Source organism: Sciurus carolinensis, assembly GCF_902686445.1.
Source record: "Sciurus carolinensis chromosome 14 unlocalized genomic scaffold, mSciCar1.2 SUPER_4_x, whole genome shotgun sequence".
In the NCBI taxonomy this organism is placed as follows: Eukaryota; Metazoa; Chordata; class Mammalia; order Rodentia; family Sciuridae; genus Sciurus; species Sciurus carolinensis.
Window position 1 is genome coordinate 3669949 of NW_025920103.1, and position 15065 is coordinate 3685013.

A 15065-nucleotide genomic window follows, 5' to 3' on the forward strand; every position below is an offset into this window, starting at 1 on the left:
GAAACCAATCAACTCTGTCAGCAGGTCAAGAACTTTATTCTACATACAGAAGAGCACACAGTAACCAAAACTGAAATAAACCAAAACAAGAAGGGAGTCTGCTGGCCTCTTTATCCCTGACACAAGTGGAGTTTAGTCATAAACCACTGGTCAGGATGATTGTACAGTCTTTGGTGTGATGAATACTGAGGAAGGGAAGGCTGAGGAAGTGCAGATTTAGAAAGACACTCATTATAGGGAAAGGGCAGTCAGGAAGATAAGGGTTAACATGGAAATTATCAGTTTGACAGAAAATACTGATAGACTTGTTTTTTCTCAATATTCAGGTCTGGAGGATGGGCCAAGGGTGCACTTTGACAAATACCTCTCACTAGGGTGGTAGAGGTATTGTTGCTTTCCTGATAGAAATCAAACCCATCTTGAGTGGTCGAGGAAGCACGTGGGTCAGCCCTCATCTCCCAGGCAAGGGTTCAAGTCCCTGAAGTTGAGGCTCAGTGGGCAGGAGGTGGGTGGAGAGCAGGAAGCATGGCTACTGTACTGTCGTGGCTTGCTGCCCTTGGCAGGGCCTGGGTAGTGATGCATGTCTGCCCTCTCTCTTGTGGTGTGCTGCAGGACCTGGGTCTTCTCTTAGTCCATCTCAATGTATTTGTCCTCCTCAGAGGCATCAGATGACCTAGACTACTGAAGGGAGAGTGACTGAGTCACTAGTCAGGCAGAGAGGGGATGGATGTGTGGGGCGGTCTGGCTGAAGGTGACAAGAGGTGGCCCTGCATTCCTCAGGAGCTCTCTTCTTCTAAGCATGATGTGACAGACGCTGAAAGCCTCCTGAGATCCCAGTTGTGGGACAGAGGCCATTCCCTTGCTGTTGGGGTGAATCCAGGATCCCATCTCTCCCCAACTACCCTGGGGAAGGAGGCATGGGTGCTGAGCTCTGCCCATATTCCCTGGCAATGGTGATGAGACCAGGCCTCAGTCTCTGCCCTCCTTGATCCATGGGAATGAGGCTCAGGATTCAGGGCTCTGTGTATGGTCCCTGGTTCTGGAGATGAGCCCAGATCCATCTCTCCACCACTCATCCTCCAGGAGGAGGCATGGTGTATGGGTCACAGGGTTTTATGTATGCACCTTTGAGAGCCCTCAACCCTGCAAGACAGAGCTCCATCCTCTGTCTAGACTAGTTAGTCTCTTCTCTACACCACTGTGCCTGAATCCCTGCCCCAGAGTGAGTGCCCCTCAAAGCAGAATTCAGAACAGGAGGCAAGAGATTGGGCTCCATCTGCCACTGACTCCACAACCCTGAGTGAGTCTGGCTTCTGCATTCATGTGTGTGGCTGTGTGGAGGGAGGGACTCTGTGCCCTGAGGGGAACCCCAGCTAAATCAGGTTAAAGTTGCCATTGCTAGGTATAGAAGGAAAGAGGCCGAAGGCTACCTTCCCTGGAACCCTAATCCCCTCAGGCAACTGAGTGGTGGGCACATGGGGAGCTTAGCTGGAAATCCAGGGCCAAGTACTCCTCATTGGTAGGGCTCTTCCTGGGCCTACTGGTCTGCCGGTGAAACAATAAAAGGAGCCCACACCTGGGCTCTGGTATAAAAAGGAGGAAAAGCAGTCAGTGAGCACAGAGAAACAACCCTGGTAGAAAAGCTGCCCATCCAGCGGTCCCTCAGTGCTGTGCCAGTGCAACAGGCACTGCTGTTGCTCCTATAGGTCCAGACAGAAATAGACTAGTTCAGAGAGGTGCAGTGATCTGCCCACAGTGACAGAGCTGTGCAGTTGCAGTCCTGAGTCTGCTTCTAACCTGCTCTTTGAGAGACAGAAGGCAGCACACTGCCCCTAGATACGGTCTGTAGGGTTTCTGTGGCTTCTCTAATCAGGACCTGATGCTCCCACCCATGGCCTGAATTGGGTAGTCACACTGGAGCAGCTTGGACCTCACTATGATGCCCTGCACTGTGCCTAGGATTCTCCTGGAGTCCTCTTTGATGATACAGGTGGAGACTGAGCTCTTTGACCGGGTACTAGGCAGCTGTGCCCTGTCAACAAGGACCTCAGGAAGGACCCATATGCTCTGCCTGTGCTCATTTCAGACTGCGGCCTGCACCCTGTACCTCCCTGCCTCCAGCACCACTCTCCAAAAACAGGGATTATGCAACCTGCACCAGAGTCAGGAGTTTCTGAGATTTCACTTGGAACCACATTTTCCCCCAGATAATGATGGTGCTCTGTACTCAGGAAAGATTTTTACCAGACTCTACCCCAAAGGAGGTAGGGAGCCTGGACTGAGCCAAATGAGCAGAGCCAGAGGGAGCTGGGAGTGGACCCTAGAGAGCTTGTGACAAGGATGTGCATTTTCTCACTGTCTCCCAGGTGCAACCTGGTGATGCTCTGTGTGGGGGTGAGGTATACATTCTGGGTGGAGCTGAAGATTGAGGTACAGCCACTGTGGAAGGACAAGGAGGAGTCTCAGCTACCTGCAGTCACATCCAGCTGGTCTGAGATTTACTCCATCCGCAGAATAATATGTGAATAGGATGCAACTGTCCATCTTCAAAGATCAAAGTACCCAGCCTCAGGAGGCATATCAGGAAACAGCAGCAGCAGTTTGTTTCCAGCCTTTCTGATCCTCAGACCACTAAGAGCCCACTCATCTCACTCCTCCCCACCAACCCTGAGTACATGACCCTTGGTGACCAGGAGAAGGGCTGGCCAAGGATGCTGCCACACAAGACCAGGTGTACTGGTTTTGCTGTAAAAGGATCAGGAACTTAGTGACCAGACACAGCAACAGCATACACGTCAAATCCCATGGCATGTTCATGGAGGCCTTCATGGCCATTCCAGCTTTACATGGAGAAACTAAGGCACAGCCTCACATTGTTTTTCAGGTTCAAAAATATTTTTCCTATTTATCTATGGTATTCACATGTCCAGGATCCAAAATGGGACATATGGTCTAACCACAGGATTTTCTACCTAGGATCATGATTTTGTAAAATAAATCAGGAGACTGCATTTGAAGTGGAGATGGTCACTGTTGGCACTTCTGGGCATGCAGGTTAGCCTAGATTGGAAGGAGGGGACTCTGCAGTCCCTGTGGCTTGAGTTTTATACACTGGGACTGAGGACTGTTGGCCAGACACAAGGATCTTTCTGCTGGTGCTCTTGGTCCTGTTCCTCCTATTGGAACCCTGTTGCTGGCCCTCCTTCTGCAGAACCAGGCAGTGCAGACCTGGGCCTTGGAGTCCTTCCTCCTGGCCTGTGTAAGGGCCAGATCTTACTGCAGTGAACACCTGTAGTGCCCCGATTTCTGTCCTGGGAGCTCTCCTTCACAGTTAAGAAACAAGACTGAGTTTCAATGATTTATCCACCCTTGGTGACCAGGAGAAGGGCTGGCCAAGGATGCTGCCACACAAGACCAGGTGTACTGGTTTTGCTGTAAAAGGATCAGGAACTTAGTGACCAGACACAGCAACAGCATACACGTCAAATCCCATGGCATGTTCATGGAGGCCTTCATGGCCATTCCAGCTTTACATGGAGAAACTAAGGCACAGCCTCACATTGTTTTTCAGGTTCAAAAATATTTTTCCTATTTATCTATGGTATTCACATGTCCAGGATCCAAAATGGGACATATGGTCTAACCACAGGATTTTCTACCTAGGATCATGATTTTGTAAAATAAATCAGGAGACTGCATTTGAAGTGGAGATGGTCACTGTTGGCACTTCTGGGCATGCAGGTTAGCCTAGATTGGAAGGAGGGGACTCTGCAGTCCCTGTGGCTTGAGTTTTATACACTGGGACTGAGGACTGTTGGCCAGACACAAGGATCTTTCTGCTGGTGCTCTTGGTCCTGTTCCTCCTATTGGAACCCTGTTGCTGGCCCTCCTTCTGCAGAACCAGGCAGTGCAGACCTGGGCCTTGAAGTCCTTCCTCCTGGCCTGTGTAAGGGCCAGATCTTACTGCAGTGAACACCTGTAGTGCCCCGATTTCTGTCCTGGGAGCTCTCCTTCCACAAACCTAGGGGTAGGTGCTACCCCAATTTCACAGTTAAGAAACAAGACTGAGTTTCAATGATTTATCCACCCTTGGTGACCAGGAGAAGGGCTGGCCAAGGATGCTGCCACACAAGACCAGGTGTACTGGTTTTGCTGTAAAAGGATCAGAAACTTAGTGACCAGACACAGCAACAGCATACACATCAAATCCCATGGCATGTTCATGGAGGCCTTCATGGCCATTCCAGCTTTACATGGAGAAACTAAGGCATAGCCTCACATTGTCCAGGATCCATCTGACACATAAGCAAAGCCAGCAATCTAATATCCTGCTGCTTTACTGAATTCACTTATGAGTTCTAAAAGTTTTCTCATTGAATTTTCTGGTTCTTCTAAATATATAATCATGTCATAAGCAAATAGGGATAGTTTGAGTTCTTCTTTTCCTATTCTATTCCTTTTAATTCCTTTGGTCTGTATAATTGCTCTGGCTAGAGTTTAAAGGATGATGTTGAATAGAAGTGGTGAAAGAGGGCATCCCTGCCTTGTTCCAGGTTTTAAGAGGAAATGCTTTTGGTTTTTCACCATTTAGAATGATATTGGCCATGGGCTTATTATAGATGGTGTTTACAATGTTAAGGAATGTTCCCACTATTCCTATTTTTTCTAGTGTTTTCAGAATGAAGGGATGCTGCATTTTATCAAATGCTTTTTCTGCATCCATCAAAATAATCATGTGATTCTTGACTTTAAGTCTATTGATATGGTGAATTACATTTATTGATTTCTGGATGTTGAACCAAACTTGCATCCCTGGGATAAAACCCACTTGATCGTGATGCACTATCTTTTTAATATATTTTTGTATGCAATTTGCTAAGATTTTGTTGAGAATTTTTGCATCAATGTTCATTAAGTATATTGGTCTGAAATTTTCTTTCCTCTTTGTGTCTCTTTCTGGTTTAGGTATCAGGGTGATATTGGCTTCATAGAATGAGTTTGGCAGGGTTCTCTCCTCTTCTATTTCATGAAATACTTTGAGAAGTATTGGAATAAGCTATTCTTAAAGGTTTTGTAGAACTCAGCTGAGAAGCCATCTTTTCTTTGTTGGTAGGCTTTTGATGACCTGTTTTATTTCATTACTTGAAATTGATCTATTTAAATTGTGTATGTTCTCCTGGTTGAGTTTAAGTAATTCATATGTCTCTAGAAACCTGTTGATGTCTTAGAGATTTTCTATTTTGTTGGAGTATAGATTTTCAAAATAGCTCCTAATTATGTTTTATATTTCAATTGTGTCTGTTGTGATATTTCCTTGTTCATTCCGAATTTTAGTAATTAGGGTTTTCTTTCTTCTCTTTGTTAGTGTGGCTAAGGGTTTATCAATTTTGTTTATTTTTTCAAAGAACCAACTAATTTGTCAATTTTTTCAATTGTTTATTTTGTTTCAATTTCATTGATTTCAGCTCTGATTTTAACTATTTCCTGTCTTCTACTACTTTTGGTGTTGGTCTGTTCTTCTTTTTCTACGACTTTGAGCCATAGTGTTAGGTCATTTATTTGTTGACTTTTTCTTCCTTTATTGAATGCACTCCATGAAATAAATTTTCCTCTAAGAACTGTTTTCATAGTGTCCCAGAGATTTTGATATGTTGTTTCTCATTTACCCCTAAGAATTTTTTAATTTCCTTCTTGATATCTTCTGTTATCCATTCATCATACAATAGCGTATTATTTAATCTCCAGGTGTAGCAGTAGTTTCTGCTTTTTACTCTGTCATTTATTTTTAATTTCAATCCATTATGATATGATAGAATGCAAAGTATTATATCTATATTCTTGTATTTGCTAACAGTAGCTTTGTGGCATAATATATGATCTATTTTAGAGAAGGATCCATGTGCTGCTGAGAAGAAAGTGTATTCGCTCTTTGTTGGATGGTATATTCTATAAATGTCCGTTAACTCTAAATTACTGATTGTGTTTTTGAGATCTGTGGTTTCTTTGTTCAACTTTTGTTTGGAGGATCTGTCCAGTGGTGAGAAAGGTGTGTTAAAATCACCTAGTATTATTGTGTTGTGGTCTATTTGATTTCTGGCATTGAGAAGGATTTTTTTGACATATATGGATGAGCCACTGTTTTGGGCATAGATATTTATGATTGTTATGCCTTGCTAATTTATGCTTCCCTTAAGCAGTATAAAATGTCCTTCTTTAAGGAATCTGTGGGACGTCAGCTGTGCAGAGAAACTAATGGTAGCTGAGGTTCAGTCCCAGGGGTTTGGTGTATCCAGTGCCATCCTGTCCCCAGTAGCAAGTTTGACAGCTGTCATCTGGGAATTCCCCATAAAGGAAGTGAGAGTTGGAGGAACACCTTCCAGGGACACTTCTGATGTTTTTAGTAGCTGGGGAGGAATAAGAGTTCATCCCCTCTATTTCTCAATTGCTTTCAACTAGAAATTATCCATTTGCCAGAGTAACCCATTGTGATTTGTTGCCATGAACTTTGACAAAGATGCAGAAGGCTGAAGAACCAGGGGAAGAAAGAAGAAAAGGAATGGGGGGAAAAAGAGATAAAAATGAAAATAATCAGATATATGAGTCAAAATTAAAACTTCCCCACTAATTGGGGTTCTGTCCTTTCTATTTCAAGCATTATGAAATTGATAAAAGCCAGAACATACATGTACAAAACAGTAGTAGTTCACAAGCTGTAGATAAGAAAATGCACCGAGTATTGGGATTAGGGTTGAGAGTGTGTGGTAATGTATTTGCAAATCTATGGAGAAGTCATTTATTTAATGTTCTTTGGGTCTGTCTTGTGGTTGGGAGTTGATCTGCTCCCCATAAACTCCATTAATGAATTCCAAAAGTACAGTAACCATTGAGCACGTATAGTGTCAGAAGCATCACTTGCTTTTACAAGATCATGGTGCATAATATGAACATTAAACAGATCATTTTAACATGAGATTTTTGGTGGTCTAAGTAGAAAGCTTGCATTATTGCTGAGAAGCCATGGCCAGGTGCATGATTGGGGAAGACCTCTAGAGAAGGTTTCTGAGTTGGAAATTAATGGTTACAGAGAATTCATGACATTGTGGTACTAGCAGTGGAGGGCATGATGATGTTCAAAAGCACAGAGTTATAATAGGGGACAGGGAAAATTAAGAGGAACATCTGGTCCAAGGGGGCAGGCTAGGGAGGGAGAACAATGGAAGAGGAAAGAGGAGGTATTTCATAAATCCAAGGAATAATGACCTATGTCTTCTGATGGCTGGATTTCCTTCCTTGTGATGGCTGAGGTAATCCACCCAGCAGTGCTGAATGACTCCTTGGTCCTTTCCTTGGATGAGAGCTGACCTTTCCACTTTATTTTTCCTTCAATGAATTTCCAGGGCCTGCCCCAGGGTGACTCATTTACTACCTCTCTGCCCACATGCTCAACCCTGAACACCTCTGACATCTGCCTCCATTGTCCTGACATGCCACTACTTGGGAAGTTCCAAGGTCACATGCTGCATTGCTGATGACTGGGCACATTTTCCTCCAGAGCACTTATAAAAACATCACCAGTGCTACTCACTAAAACTGGCAGCTGATACTATTCTTGTCAGAGTTACCTCTGTCCCCTCCCTGTCCCTACAGAATCTTCTTTTTCATTTGAACAACCCATACTGCCCACCCCATACTATGCTAACTATGGGTTTCAAAACATTTTTTATAAAGAACTAAGGATGAAGGGCTTTTTGAACATCTAACAGATTACTTCCATGTGTTTCTTGCCTATTGAAAATAGACTGGTTTACTTCCTACAAGATCCACCAACCAGGCCTGATTTTCCTACCCAGATAATGGCACTTTCTCCCCGATTTCATTTTCTTGGTGGTTGAATGATTACATTTCTTATTCTGAGTCTCCATCTTTCCCAGAGCACAAGTGATATTCACTTGACTCTTCTCAGGGTCCTCGATGGACAACCTCTCCCAAAATGTATTTTTACCAATGTGCTTTACCTTTGGACAATATGAAGAGGGTCAAGGTGCCATAGGCAAGGTTTATTTTTTTTAAACTCTCTTTTAACAAAGCAGCTATTTTGCTCCACAAAGTGTTATGAGGACATTCATTTCTTCAATAATATTCATTTTAAGTCTACTCTGTGCCATTTCCTTTTCTAGGTCCTTGGAATCTATCAAGGGACCAAAGTTTGCAGTCTGTGGAGCTGACGAGTAATTGCAGGGAAGTAGAAAGAGGAAGAAGAGAAAAAGGGCAACAAGCATAATTAATGAAATATATTCTATATTCAAGGGTGATAAGTGTGATGGAACCAAGGAGAGTAGGCCAAGGAAGATAGGGTATCCCCACTAAGAAGGTGGCATTTGAGCAAAGATATGAGAGAGTGGGGATTTGTGCTGTGGGGGAAAGTGTTTCAGATAGCAGGAATAGGTCTATCAACTAATGAGGCCTGGAAGGGTCCAGGAACACCAAAGATTGGTGGAACAGATAAGGTCTATAGTTCTGCAGGGTGCAGATCCTTCCAGGCTATTAGAACCTTGGTCTCAGGAATGTCATGGTAGTATCTTAAACAGGCAACTGCCATGATCCATGTGATGTTTTAAGAGGTCTACCATGTAGCCAGGAACAATGGCATATGCCTGTATTCCCAGAAACTTGGGAAGCTGAGGCAGGAAGATCTCAAGTTCAGAGCCAGCCTCAGCAACTTAGTGAGCCTCTGAACAACTTAGCAACAAACCTATATCAAAATAAAAAAAAAATAAAAAAGGTTGTGGCTGTTTCTCAGTGGTTAAGCATCAATTGTTCAATCCCTAGTACAAAAATGCCTACCATGTAAACAAGAAAATAGACAAGTCAATATATTTGAAGGGGAGAGGAAGAGGCAGCCTATCAATGGGCAGATCTCATAACCCAGAGTGTCTGCAAAGTCCAGTGTCAAATCTTCAAGTCCATAAAATATGTATGTTTTAAAACATAGTATTCATTATTGTTTAGGAGTGGCAAGTCCAAAAGTTTAGAGTAAGTTGCCACTTACTCTTTATGTTCTCTTCCCAGTTAAAGGGAGCACCACATGGCATGAGTGCAAAATGTGTGTTGGAGCACTGGGGTCAGTCAGAGACAGAGGAAGGGAGAGGAAAATGTGAGCAAGAGCTCTTACTGTGCTCTTGCTCACAAGATGTAGGGTGGAAGATGTAGGGTGGGGTATACAGGTTTAGGATTGACTGACTTAAATAATTTCAGTAGGCTCTGGGACACAGTGCTGACCCTTATAATCTGCTGTCTGATCCAAGGGGGATTAGGACAGGTGGATGATGTCCCAGGGAGTGCAATCTCAGTAAATGAGGATGTTGAGGGCATGGGTTCTGCCTTGGCTGGCTCACATTCGAAAAGCCTATTCAGGCGAGAATTGTTTGCCATCTCTAGGAATTAGCTAAGTCTGGGGTGGAGGAAAGTCCCTACTGGATCAGTAAGACCCAAAGATGTCAAAGTATCAATGATACAGAATAAGAAGATATGATTAATGCACAGTGGTTTTTATTAGTGCCACACATGTCACTTGAGACCCAGAGTAACCTTTGGCCAACCAGGTCAGGATAAGGGGGAGCAGGAGAGCCTAACACTGAGGCAGTGCTGAGATCCACACCTCACAACTCTACCCTCCCCAAAGACAGAGTCCCTAGTGGGGAGGATAGAGTGAGAACCCCACTGAGCCACTACCAATCCTCAAATCTGGACCAGGTCACTTTCCCTCCATAAGTCTTAGTTTCAGGATCTGTGGAATGAGGACTATGTTTTGATGAACATCTTGCCAAAAGGTTTGAACAAATATTGCTCTTTTTATTTTGCAGATGTCTTTACCCAAGAGTGTTTGAGGTCAGTTCAGAAACAAGACTTTGAGTGACATCTTCACCTGTCTTCTCATTTCACTTTGCATGATTGGCACTGGTGTACTTGGGTAATCCTTCCAGAAAATGCTGAGAGTTCCTTAAAAGCAATCAGTGGCCATTCATCAATTTATCTGTGGTACAAAACAAACACTTTATGCATTCCTACCATGTATCACATAGTTTAAAGGTCAGAGAAAAATACCAGAATAAGCCCCTGTCCTCAAAGAACTTATGACATAGGCAAATAGAAGCAGAAAGAACAAATTATAATACAAATGATATTTCTGCTATCACAACCCATTTAAGATTAAATCACAAGAGCTTAAAAAGACACAGCATTTGCTGAACACAGTGGTACTTACCCATAATCCCAGCAGCTCAGAAGGCTAAGGACACTTTTACAGTAGTATTATTGTTCATGTTCTACTGATAATAGCTATTGTACCAATGGCATGCCTTAAGAATTACCATTAATTTACCTGCCTAAGGCATTCCCTCTTTTCCTCTGGCATACTTTGATGTGTACCAAGATCCACTCAAGGTTTGCCTGTGATATTTGTCTTGGAACAGAATGGCTCCCTCCTCTTTTTTCTGGTTTGTTTTTAAGGACTCGATTGTTTTCTGAGTCTGGGATCAGTTGTCTCACAGAATGCCCCCTTTTCTGAGTTGCTGATTGTTTCCTCACAAATAGACTCCAGTTAAACACTTTGGCAAGAACAAAAGGGTGTGAGCTCTTTGCACATCACAGGAGTGAGTTGTGGGAGTACTCTCATTCAGGTGTCCCACTATTGGTAAGGCCCCATTTGACAGTTGTTTAAGGTAATATGAAGTGTAAAAGTGATGTGGTGCCTGACTGTTTTCCACAATAAGCAGATCAGGACCCTAGTGTGCTAGTGAACAGTGACTGAGTCAAGAAGGCATGGAGGAAAGTCACCAAAAGTTCAACAAAATAATACTAACAACTGTACCTAACGAGTACTTACTGTCTCTAAGACAAATGAATGATTTCTCCATGGACTATCTAACTTAATCTTCATAATTGCCCAGCAATGAAGGTATTACAGTCTTTATTTTACTAATAAGGCTCAGAGAGGTAACAGTGATTAGCCCTTGGTAACACAGTGTGTTAAAGGACCAGCTAGGATTCAAATAGCTAGAATTCAAATAGCCATCTGACTACAAGTGCTTGTGTTACTAGGTGGTCAGACCACCTTCTAACCAGAAAGCAAGTTGAGCATTTGGGTAAAAATGCATATGCCCAAGATTAACTTACTTGGTTTTTTTATTTAAAATATAATACAGTCAAAATATGCTTTAGAAAGTCATGAGAAGGAAATTAAAAAGCAAATAACTTCAAAACCAATATTGCATTAAGACCAAAGAAGAACAGTGCATCATTACAGATTGGATATGCTTTTATAAGTCTGTTTTACCCTTTCAGCCTCAGTTTTCTCTTTAATATTCCAGGCAGGCCAGGAGAGAATGACCATCCTAAGACTTAGAGCATAGAAAGAATGTGGGAGAAGTATAGGCTGTTGTGCCACAGTTCAGAAATACAGAAGTGGTAATCAGCTGAAAGTTTGATTTGGAGCCACCAAGAATCATTCTCCTTGATGTCTGTCTCTTTTGTGAGATGCTGACTTGCAGGCTCTGCTCACCACTGTCAGTGGCTTTGTATGACAATCCTCTTATAAATCCTCTGTAGAGATTCAGTTATATGGATATTGTTATGAGAATGGTACAATTATGTTCAAGTTGAAGTGGTGATGGTGGACAAAAAGAAAGTGGATTGGGGGTGGATAAAATTGCTGTTTTTGTCCAAATGTATTTTGGCTGAACCCCTGGTGTGAATGAGAAAGTGAATCAGGACAAACAGGTAGCAGAAACCCTGCTTGGCTCCAGGTAATACAGACTCAAGTTTTTACTGGAAAAAAAAGCCTTTAAGAAAGGAAATATCACAACCTCTAATTGTCTTTGTGATTTTACAAAAGTACTATAATTATGTATGAGTCCAGGAAGTCCAAAGATGTTTGGAGACTTAATGTCACTTTCTTACTTTTTTTTTAAAACAATTCTAAACTTTATTATATAGTCTCAAAACATCAAACAAAAACTGACAGTACACAACTAAATAGACAAATTCACAAAATGGTAGACAATTCTGATCCAACTCTTCTAGTAACTAATTGAATACACAGACACAATAATTTATAAACATAACCTTCTTTTCATGTACAGAACAATGCAACTGACAGATATAAATTTTATATTCTTTCCAAGTAAACATGACATGATTTTGAATGCTGAGAACAGGCTAGGCCTTTACAAATTTTTAATAAAAAGTTAACTAGGAAATCCTCACATATTTGAAAATTAAGAAATATCATTTAAAAACCCACATATCTACATCAGAATGAAAATTTTAAAATATTTTTAACTGATAATGAAAATATAATATTAAAATTTATGAGATGCATTTAAAAAGTCATGCTTAAAAAGAATGCAGAGCTTTAGGTATTAGAAAATCCAAATTAATAAAGCATGCATAACCAAAACAGTTTGTTTTTAACAAAAAAACCCATATGCTTATCCTTTCTCAGTTTTTTTAGTGTATCTTCTATAAATTAACAAAGGAATTTACCCCCACAATATTCTAAGAAAAAAGATGTAACTACCTGTATAAAAATATTGCATCTATTGGCGAGGTCCTCAGCAAATTTATCCATTCTGTGCTCTTTTTGCTATATATGAGAGAACAACACCCATGGAAAAAGATCAAGGAAATAAACAAAATGTAGGCAGGCAATGATGAAAAATAAAGAAACATTTTTAAAAATAAAAAAAAAATCCTGGAAATAGGAGCTTCCAGTTATGGACAAATAATTTCCTGCAGAAGAATACAACCAAAATAAAACCTCAATGGGTGGGTTTAACAGAATGGAGGGAACTGAAGATCAGTGAACCTGAAGATTGAGCAATAGAAATTACCCAATCTGAACAACAGAGAAAATATACTGAAACACAAAAGAGAAAAATAACATTACTTCAAGAACTGTGGCACTCTAGCAAAAGATCTGACATCCACATCTTTGGAGTTCAGGAGAGGAGAAAATGGGTGGGGATAAAAAATTTCCAAGTAGCAGTGACTGAAAAGATCCCAAATTTGGCAAAAAACATAAATTCATAGACTGAAAAATATGAGTAAACTCTAAACAGTATAATCCAGAATAAATCCACATCATAGTCAAGTTTATGACAGCTGTTAAATTTAAAAAGAAAAGAAAACTCTCAAAAGCAGTGAGGGAGAAATGAGATCTCCCCCACAGGGAAGACCCAAGTCACATAGCAGCAGATTTCCCATCAGAAAATGGGGAAGATGGTGGCACAAGACTTCAAGCATGTAAGTAAAAGAATTGTCAATCCAGTAAATATCTGGATTATTTCAGAAATGATGAAGTAATCCAGATATTTATTTTTGAGTGTTGAGGATAGTTTTTATATTCAGAGATGGGAGTTTTTATTCTAAGAGATGCTGTGTTGTCTGGACTGGTCTAGAAGTCTTGGGCTTGGCAGGGCACGGTTGTACACACCTCTATTCCCAGTTGCTGTGGGGCCGAGAAAGAAGGATCTCAAGTTCAAAGCCAGTCTCAGCAATTTAGTGAGACCCTGTCTCAAAAAATAAATTAAATTAAATTAAATTAAAAGGGTTGGGGTTGTGGCTCAGTGGTTGAGTGCTCCTGGGTTCAATCCCTGGTACCAAATCCAAAACACAAAACAAAACAAAACAAAAAAACCAAAACTCCTGGGCTCACATGATCCTCTTGCCTCAGTCTGCCAAGTAGCTGTGACCATAGACGTGCACCAGTTCTTAAGATATTTTTAAATCAAGAGAAGAATCTGTCACCAGAAGAAGACCATGCTAAAAGAGTGGTTAATAGAAGTCCTCTGAAGAGAAAGAAAATGACAAAAAGATATCTTAGAATATCAGGCCAGAAGAAAGAAAACAAGAGACTCTTGCAATTGTAAATCATGAGACTCTTGCAACTGTAAATCATAGTAGATAGTTGAAGCAAATAGTATAACTCTGTTGGTTGTGTTTCTCAGGGTATGTAGAGAGAATTATATCATAAATGGGGAAAGATAAAGGGACATAAAGAGAAGTAAGTTTTCTACATTTCACTTGCTCTGCTAAAACTATTAATTACTAGTAGACTGTGAAATATTAAGTATACATAATAAAATACCTTGAACAAAAATAATAATCTCTAAAAATATATTCAAAAGCACCATGAATAAATCAAAATGGAATTGGAAAATAAAGGGTCAAATAACCACAAAAAAGCAAGAAAAAGGAAACAAGAATTAAAATCAAGAGCTTGGGGACTGGGGTTGTGGCTCACTGGCATGTGTGAAGGATTGGATTCAATTCTCAGCACCACATTAAAAAATAAATAAATAAAGGTAAAAGAAGAGGAGCTTGGAAGTTTTTACTTTCATGTTCACAATAAGAAAAAAATCTAACCAAATAGAAAAGCAACAACACTTCTTAGATCCCACAGATTCATAACAAGAGAGTGACTTGAAATTTGTACACTTAGGTGAATTCAAAGAATCAGTCTATGGAGAGCAGAAATAACTGGACCCAGGAACAAGTAGAACCAGCTAAAATGTAATTGACCAGTGGAGGTGGAATATGGACTACCTAAAACTTGAACACTCCTGGAACCCAACCTTTAGATTCCCCACACTTTGTGAGTTTTTCCCCCAGGAGAATCACCATGTTCTTTTCATGAAGACTCAGGGGGAAATTCCCTCATGCTTCAGGTATGAGGAAATAAAAATGTCATCATTTTGAAATATACCCAGAGAATTCTGTTTTCCAAACAAAGTTCTGCTCCCAAGGAAAACTTCCAAAATCTTCTGTGATTGAGGGCCATTAAATAGCCAATAAAATCCATTTCTCACATAAGGGGAGGGGAAAATTAACCAGATGAAAAACTGTTCTGACAGAGTACAGGGATTCAGGCCTGCTTAAAAAAAAAAACCCTCAGATTTATTCATTAGATTATAGACCATGTCCCCTTTTCAGCATTTTGCCACCATAACAACAGGGTCCATTACAATAGTAGTGGATTACAACTGGGAAAATGGAAAGACACAGAC